Source organism: Magallana gigas, chromosome 5, assembly GCF_963853765.1.
Source record: "Magallana gigas chromosome 5, xbMagGiga1.1, whole genome shotgun sequence".
Taxonomy (NCBI): domain Eukaryota; kingdom Metazoa; phylum Mollusca; class Bivalvia; order Ostreida; family Ostreidae; genus Magallana; species Magallana gigas.
Window position 1 is genome coordinate 54853110 of NC_088857.1, and position 9832 is coordinate 54862941.

Sequence of the window (9832 nt, forward strand, 5' to 3'; positions counted from 1 at the left end):
TAGAATCTGAATACAAACCATAATGGAATACTATGCAACCTTTGCACACCTCACAGCCTTATTAGCATAATCGGAACCTTTCTGGTTTTTATATTCACGACAGAATGAAAAAACCCGAGAACGTCAAAACTTCGTATATCTCGGGATTTTAACGAGACCAGTCTAATACTCGTGAAAATCGAGAGAGGAGTTTAAATGGAAAAAGTAAGTAAACGTTTTTGTATCTTATATTGGCAAGCTTTTAAATTATTTAAAGTTGCAGAACAATTGTTTATTAATGTGAAGTCGAAGTTTGGGGTGATTAGCCTTATCCCGTTAAATTTTGTTCAGCATGAAACAGTCTGAACAGCCATCCTCGAATTTGTCAACAATCTAAAACGTGCTAAGGAGTAGTCATTCGTCGGTAAGAACATACTTACTTACATTGTTAAACTACTCAAACACTCTTTTAAAAGCCTACAATGCATTAAGTCTAGTACACATGTTACAAAAATGTCGATAATTAATGGTCGTTGTGAAATGTGACTTGAAAGACATGTTTTAGTATGAAATGTGTATGCAGGTGTATTATAGTCAGTTTTTACACCTATTGTTACGTAGCATACGTTAAAAAAATATTGTATGTTTTTCCTAGAATATTGAGTTTGTGTCAATCATGCTTTCAGTCATTTCCATACAGAATTTCCTCGACACGTACATGTACAATGTACACTGTACATGTGGTTTTGATATCTGTATCTCATTCAAACTGTTAACTTTATGTCTTATTTATCTATTAACGATGAGAGTGTTTATGAATCAAGGGTCTGCATTTGTTATGTAAATATAACATTATACGATTGAGAGTATGAGAGAGAGATAGACTCAGAGAGAGAGAGGAGAGAGAGAGATCAGAGAGAGAGAGGAGAGAGAGAGAGAGAGAGAGAGAGTGTAATTACAGTGTACATGTAATTGTTATTGATTGCCTTGCTTCCGTGAACCATATTTATATTTCAATAATGCCACATTGCACTAGAAATATTGCTGACAAAGATGTTGAGAGAGATCATGGAGAGAGAGAGAGAGAGAGAGAGAGAGAGAGAGAGAGAGAGAAAGCCATAACAAATTTTATAGTTATATGTCATTTCCCACTTAATGAATTGTTATAGCTGTTATCATGGTAATGTTTTGACCATGTCTCAGATACTGCATGTGCCCATAAAAAAGTGTAATCTAGGACACACCCTTTTGTTTTGATAATGACAGCATTTAGCTTTGTAATGATAGCTAGTGTATCTTTTTTCTTCTAATCTACAGATTTACCTGCGGCTTCCAGATGATCTGAAGATCGGGAATATAGAAAATATTGTCAATTTGATATTGCTAATGACCCAGTCATGTCTGCTGAAGCCCAGAAGGTACTTCTTTGTCATGTAATAAACTTACAACTTGTCTTCCATATGTAGATATATTTGGTTTAAGCTGATTGAAAGCCAAGCAAACTTTAAGAGATGTGTTTTACACTCTCTGAGAAAATGGGATTTGCAGTAATCCCATGAATTTCTTATGCTGGAAATATGTTTTTCAGATTAGTTTTTGTTATTGACGCAATCATATTTTGGTGTACATAGAATGTTGATAGTTGAAACTCATACAGACAATCATATGTTACATAAGTGTTACATAAGTGTTTATGACTTTGATCTTTGTTCAATATATTTAATATCTTTCTGTCCACTGGATATCTAAATATCTTTGAAGTTACACCATTGAAGTTACACATTCATTACATTTATCATGTGTGTGCAGAATTGATTGAGCCAGGTTTCCTGATGTTGTCATATAAGTGATACATTGTACTGCTTTAAAAAGTACCCGGTATATATCACTTGTGCCATACTGGTATATTAGTACATATTTCATTTGTAAAATCATTTGACAAATTTAAAGTGTTTTGTAGTACTGAAATGTTTTTATGGCTTTTGAAATCACTGAAAGTACATGCACATGATGCAACTATCTTTTGACGCTGTATATATATATAACAAAAAGAAACTGTCAGCTGGGTTTAAAATTAGTGGCAAAATGATGTAAAACATGTATGTACAATATTAGAAAAGATTACATTGTTAGTAATTGCACATTCCATAAATAACTTCATTGAATATATACATCTAAGTATTTGATGAGTGCACAATGTTTGCAAAAATTACATGTAATTCTCTTAACACTTTATGTTTATTCTATTTTAGTTTCCAGACCATGACATTAATGAATATTTCTTGAATGGAATGCATGAGGATTAGAATGGAACCTTATTCTGCCCTTTTACCAACCATCTTTTCAAGATTTATGGAGCCAACTACAGAAGAATTTGATCTATACACATCATTCATAACATTCTTATTTATGTTGCATAACTTTAAATGTTACTGGATGAATTGTGTTCACATAATGAATACCAGCAAACTTTTTATCGAGTGCACTTAATTTGTATTTTGCCTACCCATCCATCTAACATATGTTTTTATATAACATATTCATTTACATGTAACATTTTTGGAAACAGCTATTTTTTTAAAATTGGAATTTAGCCTTACTATTTTATACAAGTTTTTTTTAAAGGGACTTGGACACGATTTTAGATCAAAATTTTGTTTTCAATTTCTTTATGCATAAAATGATTTACTTGCACATTTTGAATAATTGACCATAATTTGAGTGTTAGAAGTCAAGTTATAAGAGAGATATAGGGGTAAGAATTTATTGTTATGTAAACAAAGCTCGAGTCTTATGTTTGTTTACAAATAATATAAAGTATGAAATTACCACTTCTTTGAGAAAATGATTCATAGAAAAGAAGGTAAACTGATTCGATGTGATCATAAATGATATTATTAATAGAAAAAAGCAACATTTGAATGAAACTTACACCAATAAAACACATATGTAAATAATAACAAGACTCGCGCTTTGTTTACAAAACAAAGAATATTTAATTCTTTATCTTTCTTTTAACTCAGCATTTGACTTTCAAATTTTGACAAAGCATTAAAAATACCCATATCAACCATTCTAAATATTGAAAATGGATATATAAAATTTTGAATTTTAAGCTCAAATCGTGTCTAAGTCCCTTTTATATACTCTTTTGTATACAAACAGAACAAAAATACTTAGTTACAATGGGAAATGGACATAATATATATAAAAGTGTCTGATAAAAGTATAGGTCTTGTTCATAAACCGAAGAAATTGACAGAAAAATATTCAGTTTTAGCCATGAAATACAAATATTAATATTTTTTAAGAATATTATTTAATCTAAATAAGTTATAAAAGGTTTTTTTCCTTTATTCCAATGTTTGGAAACAAATCCAATATATAATTAAAATTGCTGTACAGTATATCCTATTGATTCCTATAATATATCACTTTAGTTTCTTGAACAGCATGTTTATTACTTTTTTTTCTTAAAATGATGTATGTACAAGGTCATTAATTTATTTTCATTATATTCAACTAGATACAAATAGGCCTTCTGCAACCTTTTCATTGTTTGAATGGTATGGAATTTTAATTACCTTTCATATGAAAAATGACATCTAAATCTTAAATTGCTGTACATTATATCCTATCCATCTAATGTATCACTTTATTTATGTTGAACTTCGTGTCTATTAGTATTATGATTTTTTTTAGAATGATATATGCAATTTCATTAATTTATTTTTCATTTTAAGAAAATTCATTTTAAAAAAGATCTCTTACAACCTATGTATTTTTTTTCAGTTTACATAACACAGTGTATTAATTGAATGTAGTTGTGTAGATTTATGCATGTACCTACAAGCAATATACATTTAATATTCACCAGGTACATGTACCAGCCTATATTTGATAAATAAATGTACTTCTTTCATGCCTTTAACTCATTGTTATATGTATTATTTATAATTAAAATACTTTGAAAACTTTTCTCAATTTATTTATTTTAATAAGATTAAGAAACGGACTATAGTTAATGCACGTTTTCAAGAGTTGTCTCTCTTGGGGACAATAATGAATGCTCCCCAGGGTTCATGACCCTGAATATTGAGTAGGCTGTGAGGTGTGCTTTGGAAATATATAAATCGCTCGAGTCATAAAAATGCAGGAAATTTATTTCCAAAAATATTTGATTCAAAATTAGTTACCTCACATTTGATTTTCATTAACATATTCAGATTTACTTCATTTTTTTTTCTTTTTCTTTTTAAATTAACAATTATATTTTTTCTTTAGTACAGTGTACTGCTTTCCAGATTTATAAAACATTTTTTACAGTGGTTATCAATTCTAAAATAGTGTTAATGTACATAATTTAATGATCTACAAAATCCAAAAAATTGATAGTATAAGTATATTTAAAAAGTATTATGATAACAAAATGTGAATATTCATTAATAGTAATTGTTTGCATTTGTTTTGATTTACACAAGTTGATATGTTCATTTAATTGGTTTTTTAGTTGAATCTTTTTGTGCTTTTAGTATATATCACATTTAACATGTGTATTCAAGTTTTTTGAGTTGATTTTAATCAACTTTCTTATGCAGTTACTTGTATTTTAGGCAAAACGGAAGTGAAACAGTGTTTGGACCTGCACATTAATGAATGCAAATAAAAAAAAACCAAATCAAAACAAAAAGCCCATCACCGCTGACAGGACTTAGCACTTAAAAATAATTGATAAAGGACTAAATCCATGTTTAGCTATATATGGCCCTGTGATATGTCAAAAATTAAACTAAGTCAAAATGAAATAAAATTGGTGTTATGTGTTAGTCTAGACCTGATACTATGTGTTAGTCTAGACCTGATACTATTTTGACATGCCAGAATTTCCCCGCCAAAACGTCTGCTTGCAAAAGTATGTAAATTACAAAACCGATATCTGGCCGGTTTTGGGGTAAAATCACAGCATTTTCGTTCTTTGGTGGTGTTTTTCAACAACAGCACACCCTCTGATCTAAAAATGTTTTTAAATTATGAAATTGTAACAATTAAAAAAAGATATTTATAGTGAAAGTTTTTAGATCAGAGGGTGTGCTGTTGATGAAAATTTAAATGTAAAAAAAATGAGGAGAAATCCGATTTTACTTATTTTTTGAAAGTATTACACTTTTTCCCACACCTATTGTTTTAAAAATATAAAAACACAAGAATCAAACACATTAGGTCATTGTCATTTAATTCTGACAAATAAAAAGGTACAGTGTGTTGTTAACGAAACGTATACGTGTTCAATTTTAACACTAAATTTTGCGCATGCACGACATTCCATACATGCTTATTTGCATACGTAAACAAACAGAGGCTTTTACTTTTTCTGATTAATCTTTGAAAATACACAAACGGAAGATCAACAAAACCTACAGAAAATGAAGAAGGAACATTTTTGAAGGTATGTATACGAATTTGATTGAATACGTAGATTTCTGGTGATTTTTTCTTGAATCAATATTACAATGTATTGTTCCCGACGTTCGTCTGCATGGTACTATTTGACAGATGAGCAGATTGGCCTATGAATTGTTCAATTCATGTGTACGTTATTCAGCCTAAAAACTGTTTTTATATAGGCATGTAATTTAAAGCATACAATATTGGTTATCAATCTGAAGATTTAGTAAAAAAACACCTTAGATATTCGATTGCCCGGGGGGGGGGGGGGGGCACTGCAGGCACGTAGCATCAGGGGGGGCGCCAGGCCCCCCACTTTTAAAATTGACATATAAAAAATTGAATAATCATGGAGTTGCCCCCCCCCCCCCCCCCCACTTTTTAGGAGGATGTAAAAAATAGATATGAAAATAAGGAAATAAGGATTGAAAATGAAGTTATATGCTATGCCAGCCCCCCCCCCCCCCCCCCCACGGATTAGGATTTTGAAGATTTTGGAAAAGTGTTATTTCCTTCTTTTTTTTTCTTTTCTTTTCTTTTTTTTTTTTTTTGCTTGTCAAGATTTTTTGGATGAGTCTGGCCCCCCCACTTTCAAAAACGATGCTACGTGCCTGCACTGTAATTCTAGTCTGTCAATCTGAATTTTTCTGTAAAGTTACTTAATACTTGCAAGTTTTTGCTAACATAAATCTTAAAATGATATTTTAATTTTTTACTGAACATGAATGCTGTGTGTAACTACATTATTGTTTTGTATTTTCAGAACATAAAAATGAATGATCAAGTGAAAACAGAAAGTAAAAAGATTTTCCCATGCATCCTTTGCAAAAAAAAGAACAAGACCAAATGACAGATAAAATGTGAGTCAACAGCAATCCGTCGCTTCCTCAGAAATAACTTTCTTGTTGAGGAAACTCAAATGACATTTTGTGCAACAAGTGTAGACATCGCTACCATGGACATCAGAAAACATGCCAGCAGAAGTTTAGTTCCCTTCCTGTGTCTCAGCCTCCACAACCAGGAATGTGCAGTCCACCATCTATATCTTTGCCTCTCCAGAGAACACCTTCTTCACATGCTTACTGCTTAATCTGCAAGCGACCGGGTCCTAAACCTGTTGTCGTATCTTCAGCAGCTAGATTTTCAGCCTTTCTTCACCATGAAATCATCATCCCACCTGGAAGCAGATGTTGTCCATCCCACATTGATGAAGGAGAATTCAGACCTGGTGTTTTGACCAATATACAGACATTCGAGTCTTCATTTGTAAACAAGTCGACAGTGCTGGAACTGATCCAAAAAATACGAAATTATGCCCTCCAGACCTCAACAAGCAGATTTTCTTTTGAACTGTCTACCATGAGCAACAGTGATTATATGGCACTGACTGGTATCTCTAAAGAAAACTTTAAAGACCCCCATTCCTTTATTTCCACTGATGTTCGAAACACACAAAACCGAGGCACAAAAGTGTCACTTGGAATCTTTCTTCTGAAACTGAGATCAGGAATGTCAAATCAACTTATGGCCACGATTTTTGGAATTTCAAAGTCTTCCCTCTGTAGAGCAGTAAAATCAGTCCGTACAGCACTCATGAAGTCATTTGTACCACATCATCTTGGACTACAACATACAAGAGAAGAAATTATAGAAAATCATACAAGACCTCTGGCACAGGAACTTTTTGGCGATTTTACAAATAAGAAAGCTATTGCTGTTTTGGATGGAACTTTAATGTTTTCATCATTGTTCTTCAAGGAAACTTATTTTTAAATACCTTGAAAATAGTCAAATTTAAAAATGTTCGAATTATTAACAAACGCTTTTGTAGTAAGACCTGTATGTACTCCTACGCCAGAGTTCAATAAGACTGGTTCGCTGTCGTTGATTACCAAAGCGCCACTTCTACAGCGGCGGCGTTTGGAATCGAGGGTTGACTATCCAATCTAAGACAAGAACCAGTACTGGCGTAGATTAAACTTTATTATTATTAATTTTGTTTGGTAAAAATGCTTAGATACAATTTTCCAGAAGCAGGTTGATTACTTATACGTTATGCATTGTACACTGTAAGTGAACTTTATTATAATATTACAGAATACGCGATTTATATATAGCTCGGATTTTTTGTCTGAAAAGCCCTAAAATTCATATTAGAAAAAAAGTGCGTTATTATTCAACTAAAGCTTTAAAAAAACTGCCATGCGAAATTACCTATAGTTGATTTTAAAATAAAATATTTACATTTTCAGCTGTCTTTGTGATAGTAATACGAACCAATTTTGAACCCTAAAACCCAATAATTATATAAAACATGAGTGACAAAAAATGGGCGGGTCTTGTAGCATAACCGAAAAACGGTATTGGCTGCGCCGCCTAGTAATACATAGCAAGTGCTACATAAAAAAAATAGTGGTTTTAAAATGATGTTGTTTTAAAGTGTACAGATTGGAAAAAATATAAATATAAGTAATAAGGAATCATTCTTTGACTATTATGAGGTGATGATTTCGGTCGGAGCGTGGTCAAGTCTATAATAAAGCCTTCATTGGATTTGACCACGCTCCGACCGAAATTATCACCTCATAATAGTCAAAGAATGATTCCTTATTCCTTGAATAATACTTATCAAACAAGTGAAAAGCTGTCAATGTGACAGCAAACCGGGTTTTCTTTTATGTGAACTGTATCCATAATCCATGTCAACCCGTATCCAGTGAAATGGAGTACCCTATATGCAACATTTAACCGAAAAATGACTAAGTTCAAAAGCTAGTATTTTCTTGATAAATTATTGGAAATCAAAATCCTAGCAATATGCACACCTCTAATATAAGTACAATTGATCTGCAAAAGAACAACTTCCTATCTTGAAAACTGTAGGAGGAGTTATCCGTACAATGAGGGTACCCTATATGCAACATTTTGCCGAAAAATGACTAAGTTCAAAAGCTAGTATTTTCTTGTTAAATTATTGGAAATCAAAATCCTAGCAATATGCACACCTCTGATATAAGTACAATTGATCTGCAAAAGAACAACTTCCTATCTTGAAAACTGTAGGAGGAGTTATCCGTACAATGAGGGTACCCTATATGCAATATTTTGCCAAAAAATGACGAAGTTCAAAAGCTGGTATTTTTTTCATAAATTATCGGAAATGAAAATCCAAGCAATATGCACACCTTTGATATATGTACAATTGATCTGCAAAAGAACAACTTCCTAACTTGAAAACTGTATTCTGTCTCTCTGAAGAGTCATCTAATGATGAGCCTTTGATATGTAAAGATTTCATAGCAAGGGACTTTATCTTAAAGCAAGGCATTAGTACTTAAACAAAAATGAATACAATGTTAAGTTTTCCTCTATAATACTAAATGTTATCGATCAGGAAAAAAAGTACAATTGCCGCAATTGTTTGGTTTTTGAGAATCTGAAGGATAAGTATTTACTCAGCAAATAATAATTTTAGAATGAATTTATGAAAGAAAACAATGTTTGTAATTCATTTTTTTTTAGAAACGTAAGTACTGCATGTTTATCTATTAATTCTTTCTCAAACATTCGCTTTTAAATCAAATAATTTAATATTGTAAACTCTGATTCACAGCAAAGCTTTAATAAATAAAGAGTTGAACTTTATATTTAAATTTTCTAGTTTAGATTCACAGCATCACTATCCCAAGCCCCCATCAAGTGTGAACCTTCTTAGAAACAATTGAGGTAGTGTGTGGCATTATGCAAGGTAGACTAAGTGTCTTCTTTGACTCGTACAGAACCTGACAAGAATAAGTTAAATGAAGCAGCAATATGAAATCGCCAGACGAGTCAAATAATTACAAATATCAAAACCATTCGTTTAAATACAAAACTGAAATCTTTAAAAGTAATTAATTTCGTTTTGTTCTCTGCTTGTAACATTACTTATTAACAAAATTTTTGACATCAGTTAGTTATAATAGATTTAAGATTTGCTGTGCTATAAAATGTATAGAACATATATTTAAATAGCTAAATGTTCTTCGATAGAAAATCAATAACAATCATCGATAAAAATTGTGCTATAATTGTACTACCCTTAAATCATCCAAAAGGTTAGGGGACACCCGGGTTCGAACCGGGGACCTCTCGATCTGCAGTCGAATGCTCTACCACTGAGCTATATCCCCTACCGCTCATAACTTTGTATAATCGGTTTTCTTGGAGTGAAATCAATACGTCAATGAGGCCGATGTTTAAATAGATAATAAATCCAGGACACAAGATGACGGCTATGTGTTGATCTCCCTGAAGTTGTTCCGATGTCTTAATCTCTAAAAAAGAAAAAGAAAACAAGTAATTAAATACCGAACAGTAGACAAATATAAACGTATATACTAATTGCAAGTTGCAATTCAGAAAGCAT

The 9832-nt window shown here is 31.8% G+C and overlaps 1 long non-coding RNA gene and 1 other non-coding gene across 3 annotated transcripts; one reads left to right on the forward strand and one right to left on the reverse strand.

Annotated features, from left to right (window-relative positions):
- The first annotated feature begins 59 nt into the window (after window positions 1-59).
- Window positions 60-4089, forward strand: LOC117690048 (uncharacterized). 2 transcript variants are annotated; one of them, XR_010713783.1, is made up of 4 exons: window positions 110-204; window positions 331-403; window positions 1297-1397; window positions 2232-4089. It is a non-coding gene; the product is annotated as an uncharacterized lncRNA (long non-coding RNA). The 2 variants fall into 2 exon arrangements; XR_010713784.1 differs by lacking the exon at window positions 331-403 and having other exon boundaries at window positions 60-204.
- A 5435-nt stretch (window positions 4090-9524) lies between these two features.
- Trnac-gca (transfer RNA cysteine (anticodon GCA)) lies at window positions 9525-9596 on the reverse strand. The gene has a single exon. It is a non-coding gene; the product is annotated as a tRNA-Cys (tRNA).
- Window positions 9597-9832: the final 236 nt, after the last annotated feature.